This window comes from Lepisma saccharinum, chromosome 13 (genome assembly GCF_977018435.1).
Source record: "Lepisma saccharinum chromosome 13, izLepSacc3.1, whole genome shotgun sequence".
Taxonomy (NCBI): Eukaryota; Metazoa; Arthropoda; class Insecta; order Zygentoma; family Lepismatidae; genus Lepisma; species Lepisma saccharinum.
Window position 1 is genome coordinate 46,480,714 of NC_139241.1, and position 16,546 is coordinate 46,497,259.

A 16,546-nucleotide genomic window follows, 5' to 3' on the forward strand; every position below is an offset into this window, starting at 1 on the left:
GATATTTTTTTGCGCTGAATAGTATTGAAATAGCATAAGAAGTCTTATTATTTATTTTATATTTTGATGTTTTAGTTAGGAATATATTGATTTTCAATTTTCTGTTGCTGCGTAATGACCGGGGGGTCGAAATAGAGCGGCATCTGCCGCCACCCCCCAGGGAGGCAAAATGACTAGCGCCGGCCCTGGTTCATAACAAAAGAAAAAGCCGTGCAGCTTATCGTCTAGTGGCAGTATATGTACTTGTTATTGTTGTGGAAGCCGGCATCCTTTGTAAATGTACAACAAAGGCAACCGACTGTTGCCGATCTCAGAGAGGAAATAATAATACTGCTTCAGGAGGAGTGTTATGGTGCAATTGTAGCGGTTTAACACGTTGGCATGTTATTATCTGCCGTTGCAGTTCCATACCAGTGTATACGGGTTTTGGAAGTGAAAAGTTAAAACGCCACCAGTGCATTAATGCAATGAAAAATAATATATATATTTTTTTATTTTGTTTGAAATCACTCAAATAAGGAATTGTATGAAGAAGTCTTCTTTGCAGCATTTTTGGTAATTTTACTTATGTGTTAGTTCATATTTTGCGAATTTTTAGTCCATATGTATGTAGCTACATACAAAGTTACTTGTTAGTACATATTAATCCTAGTCCTGGTATAATGCATGACGTTTAAAACTCAACGTTAGATAGACCTGAATTCTCTAATTTTATTGTTGTACGTAACAGCTGTGCATCGGCGCACTGCAGTGATTTTTCTATCTGCTCTATTAGCAACACTGCTTCTTTAGTTGTTTCGCGCATCGCACGGCAGAATTATCTGCGCTGGACTCTACCCAGTGCGGCGACCTGTTCACCCAGTGATGCGTCTCTGCTCACGAACCTTTCGAAAGCTGCGTGCTCTAATTTTCTGTCTGTTTCGTGACGTGCATCCAGATCCGTCTGCGTGGTGTTGTAAGCAATGTCGTGATTTTTGCATGCGGCGTCCAACGGATTCACACTCTTGTCCCCTCTCTCCAATTTTTTCTCAAGTTTGGTACCCGGTCCGCAGTACTGGTAGCCAGGTAAATGTACGTGTTCTCGAAAAGTTTGGAGCAATCCAAATACTAGCAACTGATGAAACTGTACGATAGTCTGGACATTGTAACGTTCGCCTCGGAAATAAAACCACTCGACGATTGTCGTGAAAATTCAGTCGTTGTGTTCGACGACGCCATCCTGGAAAATCAAAATGAAATTCGCAACTTTTTCACGCAAGGTCGTCACAAAAAAATGGATTGTTTTTACCTAGCTCAAACGTTTTCCAAAATTCCAAAACAGTTAGTACGCGACAACGCTAATTTCATATGTTTGTTTCGTCAAGATCACACCAACCTCAAGCACGCGTACGATGACTACGTAGGCGGAGACATGAACTACAATCAATTTTCGGAACGCTGCTGCTTTTCTTGCTGGAACGGTGACGATTTCGGATTCGTGACGATCGACATGACGAGGAAACCCAACGACGGAAAATACAGAAACAAAATCAACGACTTTCTAAACGTTGTAACGTTGTGAGAAACGACGTTTATAACGTTGTAACGTTGTGAGAAACGACGTTTATAAATAAACGTCGTTTCTCACAACGTTACAACGTTATAAACGTCGTTTCTCACAACGTTACAACGTTTAGAAAGTCGTTGATTTTGTTTCTGTATTTTCCGTCGTTGGGTTTCCTCGTCATGTCGATCGTCACGAATCCGAAATCGTCACCGTTCCAGCAAGAAAAGCAGCAGCGTTCCGAAAATTGATTGTAGTTCATGTCTCCGCCTACGTAGTCATCGTACGCGTGCTTGAGGTTGGTGTGATCTTGACGAAACAAACATATGAAATTAGCGTTGTCGCGTACTAACTGTTTTGGAATTTTGGAAAACGTTTGAGCTAGGTAAAAACAATCCATTTTTTTGTGACGACCTTGCGTGAAAAAGTTGCGAATTTCATTTTGATTTTCCAGGATGGCGTCGTCGAACACAACGACTGAATTTTCACGACAATCGTCGAGTGGTTTTATTTCCGAGGCGAACGTTACAATGTCCAGACTATCGTACAGTTTCATCAGTTGCTAGTATTTGGATTGCTCCAAACTTTTCGAGAACACGTACATTTACCTGGCTACCAGTACTGCGGACCGGGTACCAAACTTGAGAAAAAATTGGAGAGAGGGGACAAGAGTGTGAATCCGTTGGACGCCGCATGCAAAAATCACGACATTGCTTACAACACCACGCAGACGGATCTGGATGCACGTCACGAAACAGACAGAAAATTAGAGCACGCAGCTTTCGAAAGGTTCGTGAGCAGAGACGCATCACTGGGTGAACAGGTCGCCGCACTGGGTAGAGTCCAGCGCAGATAATTCTGCCGTGCGATGCGCGAAACAACTAAAGAAGCAGTGTTGCTAATAGAGCAGATAGAAAAATCACTGCAGTGCGCCGATGCACAGCTGTTACGTACAACAATAAAATTAGAGAATTCAGGTCTATCTAACGTTGAGTTTTAAACGTCATGCATTATACCAGGACTAGGATTAATATGTACTAACAAGTAACTTTGTATGTAGCTACATACATATGGACTAAAAATTCGCAAAATATGAACTAACACATAAGTAAAATTACCAAAAATGCTGCAAAGAAGACTTCTTCATACAATTCCTTATTTGAGTGATTTCAAACAAAATAAAAAAATATATATATTATTTTTCATTGCATTAATGCACTGGTGGCGTTTTAACTTTTCACTTCCAAAACCCGTATACACTGGTATGGAACTGCAACGGCAGATAATAACATGCCAACGTGTTAAACCGCTACAATTGCACCATAACACTCCTCCTGAAGCAGTATTATTATTTCCTCTCTGAGATCGGCAACAGTCGGTTGCCTTTGTTGTACATTTACAAAGGATGCCGGCTTCCACAACAATAACAAGTACATATACTGCCACTAGACGATAAGCTGCACGGCTTTTTCTTTTGTTATGAACCAGGGCCGGCGCTAGTCATTTTGCCTCCCTGGGGGGTGGCGGCAGATGCCGCTCTATTTCGACCCCCCGGTCATTACGCAGCAACAGAAAATTGAAAATCAATATATTCCTAACTAAAACATCAAAATATAAAATAAATAATAAGACTTCTTATGCTATTTCAATACTATTCAGCGCAAAAAAATATCTCGCTCGATCACAGTTTTCAATAGGCTTATCACCCATCAAAGCATGGCAATTTTAACACAGAAAACAATATGTATCGCATTAAGCAGCAAAAATAACAGCCTCCTCTATGCAATTTCTACAAGAACACGTGCCGGAGCCAGAGTTGAAATAATGTTGGAGCTACATAATTTATTTATTTTGAATAATTCCAAAATTATGAAATATGAACAATTTGTTGCTGCTGTTCGCTGCTCTCTTGCCAAAATGCTTTATTGGGATGCTAACACCATGACTGGCTTCCTCCTTCATAAACTCGTGCACGTTGCTTAGAATTTCCCGAGCTTGGCTATGCAAGGTTTTTGATTTCAACTTCGACAGAACTGGAGGCATTATGGAATTTAACGTTCATTAGCAAACACACACTTTTACATACACACACACAATACACGCACACAACATCAAACCGGTCAAATACTTAGTATAAAATAAAAATATGGTGCTTCCAATCCAACAAAACTCACCGCCACTTTACCTGCCTTTTCCCCTTCCATGGCAGAAATAGTGCTTCATTATTACAGTTGGCAACACTAGTTACTAGCTAGCCAATAAACATGCACTGCATAAAAGAAGCAAGCACTACGCCGTGCTATATTGCCACATTAGCGTCCCTACCAAACCGCAAGCTGGAGCGCTATTCAATTGTTTTCAATGATGTTTGCGCGAGTGTGTCCAGAAATGGAATAACAATGTGGCAACAATAGCGAAGGTTATCGAGCAGGGTAGAACACATGATGCTAAGAGAGAGGGGGACGAAACGAAAATTCGTTTCTACGCAACGGCAAATTTACGTGTGTGGCACTCTACCACCATCGCCATAAACACAAAACAAAAATTGGGGTAGAGTATATAAATAACATAGAGTGAAAAATAATAATAATAACAACATGTCTCGTATAACTGATTTGCCGCCCGAGCTACTATGTAAAATATTTAAACACGCAGTAAACAGAGATTGTGAGGATGTAGGGAAACTTGTAATCATAGCAAGAACAACGCCGGAATTTCGCATCCCTTGTGAAATAGTTCTCAAGGACCATCTTCGGGAGATCAGCGGCCTGAGGTGCGATAATCTCAACATTCTGCTTTCGGCTGCTGGGGAAAAATTGAACAAGAGGTCGGACAAACTGAACGAGGCGATGCAGGGAAGAAGACGGTACACAGTAGATTGGTACAAGTCTGAGCAGAAGAAGAAAAATATCATTACGCACATCATCGCGTTTTCCGAAGCACAGACTTTCTTCCTCTGTTAAAAAAATAATAATATATATACGTGTCAAAAAAAAAACAACTTGAAGTTGACAATAGAAATATTTTTTTCCACACTTAGAGCACAGTTTGGTCGCACATATTTGCTTTCCCAGCACACAAGTACGACAGTGCTTTTGAAAATATTTACTTGACACAGCAATTTGGCACGTAGGGCAATTTTTTCAGAACGCATAATGCAGAGATTTTTTAGGGGTATGTTATTTAATACCTAATGCTGTGCAATGCAAAATATAATTGCTCACTTTTTTTTTAACTATTTTCTATGACCTTATTTGGGTTTTTTTCGCCAAATTATATGCTTCTAGTCTCCTATACAATACAATATACGTACAATATTGTCAACAGTATTATATTTCAGCAGGTCGCTTGTCGCCTAAACACTACAGCTCACAGGTCGGGAAAATCTGACATGAAAGCAGATAATACGCTTATGCCTTATTTATATATAATTTTCACGGGGCGTACAATATTGTCAACGGTATTATATTTGAGCAGGTCGCTTGTCACCTAAACACTACAGCTCACAGGTCGGGAAAATCTGACGTGAAAGCAGATAATACGCTTATGCCTTATTTATATATAATTTTCACAGGGCGTACAATATTGTCAACGGTATTATATTTGAGCGGGCCGCTTGTCGCCTAAACACTACAGCTCACAGGTCGGCAAAATCTGACATGAAAGCAGATAATACGCTTATGCCTTATTTATATATAATTTTTATGGGCGTACAATATTGTTAAGAGCGTCAGTTTCCGTAGAGCTCTTTTTTTCCATCTTCCCTCTATAGACCGTGTTAAAAATGTAAACATAAACATTAGTGAGGTCTTGCCCGGTCCTCCCGTAACTCCCGGTTTAGGTCAGTCCCTGTTGTTGCCAGTGCAAATTCACCGGCATACAAAGTAAGAAATAAGCGCTTGTTTTAATCAGTTGTGCGACGATAGTCAAGAAAGGCATTTGTTAAAGTTCTACTATGAAGAAGTGGACGTCTAGAATCCGTCGAATGATCAACTGCAGAGCAGATTATTAAAATATGACTTGTCTTTGTGGCCGCCAGTTCTATAGCACACTACGTACATACAAGTATATCATGTACAACAAACGTTTATACAGTATATTAAATTATTTTGTAAATAGAAAAGTAAGAAAAAGATAATTCTATAAAACTAATGATACTATTATATGATATAAAGTATGCTTAAGTGAATCTTTGCCAACAAATCTGCAGCTGTAATGACACATAACAAATGCTAGTAAATATATATGCTTTCAACGTCTTCTTTCTGCATAAGAGATTTAGGAAAAATCTATGATATAGCATGCCACTTTCACCCGCACGAATTTACTTCAAGCAACAAGAGAGTTTTCAGACTGAAGCGACAAGTGATATCGGAATTTCGCACAGAAGCATTCGATCTAAAGCAAACAATTCATCAGTCACGCTTGTGCAAATAACAGGCCGGGGCAACACAATGCAAGGTATTGATAAAACGGTCTAGTCCAAGCAACAAGCAACACCTGCAATTTGTCGTTCGGAAGGTGTTGTTTATTTTTTAATGTTGGTTTCCAAGAGACACGTATCGCTGCAGTCTGAAAGCTTCCTTTCGAACCAATTCACCACGAGAAAATGCACGTGTCGCTTGGACTGGACTGTTGTTTTCTCAGTACAATACATCGTGTCGCCTCGCTCTGTTGTACTCGTATGCAAGGTGAATTGTTTCATTTAGAGTAAAGAGGCTGTTGCTTGTCGCTTCGGTGTGTAATCGAAGCACGACAAGCTGCACGTATCGCTCAGATTCCCAATAGCGTGTATTGTGCCGCCTGAGACTTGATTTACCATGAGTGGTAAATGCTTATTTATAGACTAAATGGGCCTGTGTCGCTTCGGTTTGAAGCCTCACTAAGAGGCATGCTTTTCACCACAACACAATACGCAGATAAACAATCAACATGCTTGTAACAAAATGCAAGTCGCAAATATTCTTTCCCGGGTACCAATCCTTTCTCGTTTTGCTTGTATCAACAGGTTTCGTCTGTCTACGTCCTTCGGAAACCTACGAAGTGATACTTAATTCAATAAATTTGTTCCCAATCGAACTGTACAACCATATGCTACACAGCTGACACCCTATTTCCTTGTAAAAGAATCTCCACTTTGCCCTTTCATATTAACATCCATAGTATTGTAAGCGTAACCGAATGTTCGAGGGGGGGGGGCAGACGAGTGCGCATGCTCCGCAGTAGCTCCGCCTTTAACACCGTCTATACAGTGAAGCTGTAGAAGACACAATTAGCTAACCTAGCATACAACATACCTTCCTAATTAATATGGATATTGTCACACATTCCTCTTATTTTATACTGTTGTAAATAGAAAAGATTATGTACGGTAAATATTTTGTACATTATAGGAAAAAATGCAAAATATCCCCCAATTTTAATTCGAATCGAGTCGAATTTTTACATATTTCACGCCGGCACATATGTTGTTCTATTTGCTTCTTTTACTTGCCTTGCTTAATTAACTCTCGCTAATTAGCATTTTTTTGGAAGAAGTCAACTAGAACAACATATGGCGGTATGAGAAATATGCAAATCAAAGAACATTTTAGCAATATATGGGCCCTAGCAATTAGCTTCGTCGACTAAGAGTACTCCTTCAAACATCTTCAGCTAGATCGTATTACTACGCGAGGACGTTTAAAATTTTTGGGTGTTGAAAAAGTTTGACGCTACTTTTTATTTCTATTGTTTGCTAATAGATGGCGCTAATAGTACCCCCTCTCCTGCCCTCTCCCCTCTTCTCCTCTGCTGTATGACAAATAGCACAAACATAAAAATCAAGATTTTGGAGAGCAAAACATAAAATTTGCATGCATCTGATATCGAACCGGGAACTTTTATCTTTCGGGGAGTCAACATTATTTTTTTACTCAGTCGTCATATAACATTGAACACACGCAAAAATTCACATGTGCTTTTTATTATTTTGTGTTCGGTAAGTACAAGTATAATCTTACATAAATTATTGTTTAATTTAATAAATTGTAAACTCAAAACCTGCTAAACTAACACTCCTTCTGTATTTCATTAAACTATTGAAAGCGAATGTTGCGTGCATGCGGAAATAACACAGAAAAAAAAAACCGGATGGAAGCAATTTAAAATCACTGGGGCAAGGTCAGTATTACAAGAGCGTAAAAACACGTGTTTTCATTCAACTTCGAAAAATAAGAATAAATGTGTACATACAGAACACATATGCTTTCTTTTCACAGTTGTAAAAACATATAAATTGTACATGAAGTAAGTTACGGGAAGGCTCTCTCAATTAGGTACAAGTATTGTACAATTAGGTACAAATTGTTGTACAATTATTTTCCCCAGTTGTCCAGTTGGAGTTGGGGGGGGGCATAACACTGGTACTATTTGTAATCACAGTGCTTACTCATGTATTTTGTTTAATATTTTATTTTAAATTCACTGTCAGAAACTAGTGTTACCTACTCTGTTGGTTGTCACTGTCAAGCTTCCAGTATTCGTACAGCGTAAAAAGCTATAACCCCCCTCTCAAAATATATACATTGTATACGCCAAGATGCTCAATAGCCTAGCAACACATCATGAAAAAACATGCCAAGAGGACCCAGTTGGTTTATAAGTCAGTGCTGCCAATTCCTATTTGTAGGTTAGCTTAGCCAGTGAAAAATCATATTGTTACGATATAGTAGAATTTTTGTAGAGTGGGTAGGCAACACCAACAAGCATCAAATGATGATTTCAAGCCTCAAATAATAATTTCGAGCCTCAAAAAAAAAAAAACATCCAATAAAATTGCCAGATGTAAACAGAGGGCAATAGACCCCCCTCATAAAAAGCTACAGTAAAAACCCACAGTGTCGCCGACACTAGGCCCCCAACAGTATTGCCAGACATAAAAAATACATGGACCCCTCACGTCCTTTGATGAAAATTTACAGTGAAAAAAAACCCAGTAGGTTAACAACACTGTCAATCTACGGTAGTGTTGCCAGATGCAAACAGAAAGCAATAAACCCCCCTCATAAAAAGCTACAGTGCCCCCACAGTCTTGCCAACTCTGTGCCCTCAAAATGTACATCATAAAAGGCTACGACGAGCGCCACAACCTTGGTGATTTTTTCGGGTAAGGAGTTGGCAACACATGCCTTACGAGAAAAATCCATTAAGGCGATCGAGCACCAAATGATGATTCGAGCGCCAATTGAGGGCCCAGTACCGGGCCACTAGGTCTACTAAAATAATTATTGTGCCTTATATAAGTTTTATATTGCAAAATTTGAATGACATTTCTAAATGTTGTTGCACTTTGTTTCAGAATTTTATTTTTGAAGATTGGTGGGTTGTTGAGTGACTGATTCACCATCTCGCTACCGAAGGTTCTAGGTTCGAATCCTTTGTACGTCGCCCTTCATCAATTACCTTAAATCATCGTTTTATTGTAATCGTCGCGATTAGTCAAAACCGACAAAATGTGAAATTGAAAAAAATAAGACAAATGGAAAATTTTATGACAATTCTAGAACTTATTATGGGTTTTCAAAAATTAAGAAATACTTTTAATAGTTCTGTTTTTAATTTGTGAACATTTTAAAAGGGTACATGCTGTCAGAAGTTTTAGTGTTTTTATTGGAATTTTTAGTACCTAATTAAGAAGTTTTGGAACATATTTTATAAGAGCAATTCCTGTAAATGCGTCTAATTGTGCTCACATTCCCCCTTCTGCCAGAAGGAATGATCAACAAATTGTTTCCGAGGCCAGAATTCCGCGGGAAATGTTTTCGGGTAGTTCTAAATCTGGTGTGAAATTCCTATCATGTTCCGTCAAACAATAAGCGAGCACCTGGCAACCCTGTCTCTACCACGGAGACTCCCGAAGGCAGGCGATTCTCGCCCATCTTGGCCACGGTCTGTTAGCTTAGCATTTCTCACTTCGTTAGCTGCCTTATTCATTTAGCTTCTTCTTCTTTCATAACAATCCTCTCCCCCCCTCCTCGCTTTCTTCTTTCCATTGTTTCCGCCCACCCGAACGTGCATTTGTTTAATTTCGTTTTCGCTATTTATTAGCATTTATGGTATTAGGTGCGGTGTCACCCCCCCCCCCACTTCTCCTCCCTGATTTCATGCTTTCACCCTCTTCCTACCATCTTCAGTCACCATCTTTCTTTCCCAACAATTGTCCTTTCAAGCAAGAATACAAATTTTAATTACTTTTCCGAATCTAGATAGCGCTTGGTATCTTAATCCTTTTAAGTACCAAGAAGGGAAGATATTCTATTTTTTATATATACACACACAGGGTGTCCAGAAAAAAATGTACAATATTCCATAAGATCACGGTACTCGTGTTTTTAAACAGAAATGGTTATGTGAACATTTGTTATTTCTCAACCGTTACCAAAATACATGAGCAAGTTCATGTTAAAACTACATTAACAATGAAACGTAAACAATTTGTAAATAATCATCACCACCATTTGTGAATACTTGCCTCAAATACTTTGCTGGGTTAGAAATGCGAGAAGTGCTGAAAAGTGTACTGATGTCTCTAGTCTTGTCGAAAGCTTATCATGGCATGAATTTGTAACGACCATGCTGATGTACTTCGTGTTATGACGTGATTCAAACAAATGATACATTTTTGATTTTATCTTCCACCCTGGATGTTGATATAACATGAATTAATTGAGTTAACAATTAATTATATTGATTATGTACAGATGGTGTAACTTCGAGCATTACATATATTTTTATTACTATGTGCTTTGTTTGGGATATATATATTTTATACAAAATAAAAATAAAACATTAAAATTTATTATAGAGAAATGTTTAACATGCAACAAAGGTATTCAACACATTTTAGAGTAATTAATAAGTAATACTAGCTTTCTTGTTATAAATTTTCAGTAATTATTCTAAAAGTGTAACGTCAGGTTCCTGATTGGCGCGTAAATTTTCTTCTCAATTGTAGGTCTCTTCCCTGAAGATATGTGGAAAACATGTTTGTAGATGTATCATAGAAACAACTTAAAATATATTTTGGTGGGGTAAGGTTGATTGGCACAAACAATATTTTCTTAAGTAAATATATATGTAATATATTTGTACGTGGATTTTATGGGGGTAGAAAGTGCCTTGCCCCCCCAAAGCCTGCGCCTATGGATCAGATCGACTAATCGGTATTGGAATAACAGTTTAAAGTGCAATCCGGTCCACTAATGAATGTACCTCTATCAGGGTTCGAACAAAGCCACAACGTTAGCCACTACGCTATCGTGGAGCTACTGTTTTAGGTACAAGATTAAAGATAAGATTTCTTGAACACGAAATCGTGTTTAAAATCCTTGAATTATTTCTGCCTTTATATTGAAGTGGTTTATTTGACTTCGCTTTTATGCCACTTTTTGGCTGATCGCGAAGATTGGGATGAGTGATGATGTGATGAAACTGATGAAGGGACATTTGCAAAGAACACCTATACCCAAGCTGGGATTCGAACCCGGAACCCCTGCCGTCGTGGAGTTTCCGCCCCGGATATCGACTCTACCCTTATGCTTCGCTGTGATGTGAGCAAGTCTATTGGTTTGAAAACCATGGAAAGTTATGTAACCGAAACCTTCGCAAATGATCGTATCCAAGCATTAGCGCTAGTTTACATGGATGGTCTTGAATTGATTGAATTGTTGTTTCAAAATCCACTTTATGCACAGATAGGCTAATCAGGACTGCATGTACAGTTTAAAGTGGAATCCCAACCACGGTGAAATGTGCCTCCACCGATTATCGAAACCGGGACCCCTTGATTAGAAGACGACGACGTTACTACGACGCCATCGGGAAGCCCAAGGATAGTGTAGAACAGGCTTGAACAACTTTCACTTACGGAGGTCAGTTAGCGCTCCGTCCGGTGAGAGCTTTCCGCCTGTAGCTCAAGGCCAGTAAGCATGGGTTGGGAGCTGTTTGTGTTGAAATTGGAAGAGAATGTGGAGGAAAACATGATAACAATGCCACGAATCGGATGTCGAGAAGTTTCCAGTGCACGAACGTGACCGACGAAGCCTCCTACCTTGCTCTCTCCGACCCTTTTACAACGCTACAGAATCGCTGTATACAAGAGCACTCTTACACAAATACGGCGAGTTGACAGGTCCTGTCCTAGAGCTAAGTACACCTCCTGTAAAGCCTCGGTGGTTAAGCATCATTTGGAGTCTGAAGTTTCTGTGTTCGAGAACCGGTTGAGAGTTCTGGTACTTAAACATTGAATGAATTGAAGTGATTGAAACTGATAAATGCGACAGGAATAACAAGAAGCAAGAAACGCGAGAGCGATAAATAAATATACTGATGGAACAAGCCCGAGAGGACTAAAAGCTAAGCAAGAAGCATTAAAGGAATAACTCGAAGCAACAAGCCTTAAAGGAATAAACGCGAAGCAACAAGCGCTAAAGAAATAAACGCGAAGCAACGAGCACCAAAGGAACAAACAAGCAATAAAGGAATAAGTAGTAAAGGAGTAAACGGTAGGAAACAAGCATTAAAAGAATAAAGTACAAGCAGCAAACTTAATAAAATAATGAACGAACAGCAATAAGGATTAAAGAATAGACAAGAATCAACAAGCCTTAAAGGAATAAACGCGAAGCAACAAGCCTTAAAGGAATAAACGCGAAGCAACAAGACTTAAAGGAATAAACGCGATGCAACAAACCCTAAAGGAATAAACCCAAAGCAACAAGCCTTAAAGGAATAAACGCGAAGCAACAAGCCTTAAAGGAATAAACGCGAAGCAACAAGCTTTAAAGGAATAAACGCGATGCAACAAGCCATAAAGAAATAAACGCGAAGCAACAAGCCTTAAAGGAATAAACGCGAAGCAACAAGCTTTAAAGAAATAAACGCGAAGCAACAAGCCTTAAAGAAATAAACGCAAAGCAACAAGCCTTAAAGGAATAAACGCGATGTAACAAACCATAAAGGAATAAACCCAAAGCAACAAGCCTTAAAGGTATAAACGCGAAGCAACAAGCCTTAAAGGAATAAACGCGAAGCAACAAGCCTTAATGGAATAAACGCGAAGCAACAAGCCTTAAAGGAATAAACGCGAAACAACAAGCCTTAAAGGAATAAACGCGAAGCAACAAGCCTTAATGGAATAAACGCGAAGCAACAAGCCTTAAAGGAATAAACGCGAAACAACAAGCCTTAAAGGAATAAACGAGAAGCAACAAGCCTTACAGGAATAAACGAGAAGCAACAAGCCTTACAGGAATAAACGCGAAGCAACAAGCCTTAAAGGAATAAACGCGATGCAACAAGCCATAAAGAAATAAACGCGAAGCAACAAGCCTTAAATGAATAAACGCGAAGCAACAAGCCTCAAAGGAATACACGAGAAGCAACAAGCCTTAAAGAAATAAACGAGAAGCAACAAGCCTTAAAGGAATAAACGCGAAACAACAAGCCTTAAAGGAATAAACGCGAAGCAACAAGCCTTAAAGGAATAAACGAGAAGCGACATGCCTTAAAGGAATAAATGCGAAGCGACAAGCCTTAAAGGAATAAACGCGAAGCAACAAGCCTTAAAGGAATAAACGCGAAACAACAAGCCTTAAAGGAATAAACGCGAAGCAACAAGCCTTAAAGGAATAAACGCGAAGCAACAAGCCTTAAAGGAATAAACGCGAAGCAACAAGCCTTAAAGGAATAAACGCGATGCACAAGCCTTAAAGGAATAAACGCGAAGCAACAAGCCTTAAAGGAATAAACGCGAAATAACAAGCCTTAAAGGAATAAACGCGAAGCAACAAGCCTTAAAGGAATAAACGCGATGCAACAAGCCATAAAGGAATAAACGCGATGCAACAAGCCATAAAGGAATAAAAGCGAAGCAACAAGTCTTAAGGGAATAAACGCGAATCATCACGCACTAATGGATTAAACATGAAGAAACAAGCATAAAAGGAATACACTAGAAGCAACAAACGTAATAAAAGAGCAAACGAGAAGAAAAAAGCAAGGAAAGAATAAATGTGAAGCAGCAAACGAGGAAGGAATAAATGAGAAGCTACAAGCACGAAAGGAATAAACGTGAATTAGCAAACACAAGAAGTTTAAGAGCGAGAGGACGCAAGGGTGAACGGCAAATATTTTATTGTTTGTAACTTAGGAGAGTTATAATATATAAGCGGCACAGCCAACGGGAAATGTAATAATAAGCAATCTGTCCAATGCTATGGTCATTTACTTCGTTTTTTACAAAGCAAATGGCACAGCGTCAGCGTCAATACGAGTCATTTCCTTAGAAGCACAAAGCTTTTAAGTGAAAATATAATTAAAACAGCAATGATGCGTTTTTTGTTATATTACATTTGTACAATAAAATAAGATATTAAAGAATTTGATGAGGTTCAAGGAAATTTCTAAAGGTCTCGTGGTAGTCAGCTTAACGTGAAGGCATTTGTAGGCATGTGCGGGTAGAGACCTACACTTTCAGGATCTATGATATTTGTGGAGATGACGTGATCAACACCACCCTCCAGCTACTTTTACCCCGGAGGTTTCCCCCCGGTATCCATTTGTAAGAGGTTGGGTGAAAGCCAGTGTTGTTCCACCTGCAATCACCCTCTCCGGGTATCGAACCCGGGTTTCCCGCGTGGTAGTCAGACGCCATACCGACTGCACCAGCAGTTCTGTTACACATAGGTGCCACCCTGATAGTATAGTGGTTAACACTCTCACCGTGGAATCAAGAGGTCTCGGGTATTATCCTCGTTTTAGGCACATCGAAGTGTGATAGGTCCAGTCAAAATAAGTTTATTGGAGACAAAATGTACTAAAAGTAAGCTTTGACATTCCTCATCCTTCATCATTATCGTTACTAACCAAAAAGAGAATTATTGATCCATTGCTTTTATTATTATTATTAAGCGTCACTTTTCAGCCATTCTTGGCTAATTGCGACAGAGTGATGATCTGATGAAATTGATTGATTGATTGAATTGTTTTATTTTACTTCGCTCTTTGTGTCACTTTTGGCTAGTTTGCGAAGATGAGGATGAGTGATGATATGATGAAATTGATGAATGAACACTCACAAACATCCATGCCCAGGCCAGGATTCGAACCCGGGACCTCTGGCGTCGTAGCGCGATGTGCTAACCACTTTGCCACGGGGCCATGATGAAATTGAGGAAGGGACAAATAACGCCAATGCTCAGGCAGGGATTCGAACCCAGAACTCCTGGGCAAAGACATAGAAGAGAACGTCTTTGTGCACTCATGTTTCTATGCACACGTAGGCTAATCGTGACGTGGATGCAAAAACGTAAAAAAACCAAATATTATTGCCCTAAGCACATTTTAAGTTGAATTTCACAACAAATCTGTGTGTACGAAACTTAAAATACGAACATGCAGCTCTAAAATTTTCAGTGAGCAAAGAGTTAAATAACAACTAGAGCCACGTGCTTATATTCGCATCCACTGGCAACACTGAATTGGTGGGGGGAAGTCCCCACTCCGCTCCCGCTCTGTCTTTCCCTCCCGCTTTTCGGGGAGTCCCCACAGCCTCTTTTCATGGAGTCTCGGAAATAACTGTCATCTATTTTGGAGATAAAATCGTAATTGAATCGAGGTTGACAGGAGATTTGCACACGGGCCCCCCCTTTGTGGTCCCCCCAAATGAAAGTGGAAGCAAACCCGATCTGATCGGCTTAATGGGCGAATAACAACGATCCCCCAAACTGACGTTATTCCTGGTTACAATAGGGCACGGCTGGAACACAGCGCAAAAGGGGTGGAGGGCGGGTTGAGGGGGGAGGGAGAAGAGAAAGTGCCAGAAACGGAGGAGGAGGCATGAAAGGGGGGAAGGGGAGGAAAAACCGCGAAGAAGAGAATTGTGGGTGAAAAGAAAAAGGCGGGAACGGAAAAAATTGAGAGCGGTTGATCGCAATATCAGGGCAGACCACTCTTGCATCGAGCAAGACAAAAGGTTGCCTAACTTGTGGCGACCACCAATTCCAGTTCTCTTTTCTTTTCCCTTTTTTCTCTTGAATTCCTCGGATCCCTTTCAATTTTTCTTCTCTTGTCTTCGTAAAAGAGGTTCGCTCGCGATGGGTCAGATCCTACAATGGATGTGGGCTAAACAAAGTTCCGTGCCGGGACAGAGGGGGAATGGGGGGAGGGTTCAGAGGTCGTCCCTTTTAATCTCCCGAAAGCGACAATGCGGATTGGTTAACCTGCTCCGGGAATCGGATACTTTTTGAAATCGGTTTTGTTGCTTTTGTGGAAAGAAAAGGCATCTGGTGGTATCGCGCTCAACTATCCCGAGTCATTAACCCCTGGGTTAGGATCTTTTGTTCAAAGGTGAAGTTCTTTTCTCTGTCTAAATTCCTTGACGATTTTCTTTTTCTTTTTTACTAGCTGACTATCAAATTCTTGAAAGCGAGTCTTGACATAGGACTTGGTAATGAGGCAGTTCTTCCTTTTCATTCTTCTGCGCATCATGCCTCATGATTCACCCACACGCAGCTTTCGTCCTGCGCATGCGCGAAACCTAGCGGGCATCATTCTGCGCAGCAGGGGTAGATTGCAAGCATTGGAACCTAGTCACGGTGTTTCCCGCTTCCACCACTAGATGTCATGAATTCCTGCCTCACCTTTATGCTAAACCTTTCCAAAAATTCTTTGCTAAATTAGGAACAAAGTGAGTAAAAACTAATCCATTAAGGAGCATGCTTCGCTCTTCAAGAAAAACTATAGTAAATTTGAATATGGTATACTTTACACGTTTTTGGTATGTTATTTTTAATGTAATTACTACTACTACTAGTTTTTTATAATATTTTATTACAATAGAGGCGATGGCTATATCTGTCGATCTTTATCATACTGTAACACCCAGCGATACCAATATACGCGTATCATAGGCGTAGCTACGGGGTGTGCCGGGTGTGCCTAGGCACACCCTAATGGGCTGCT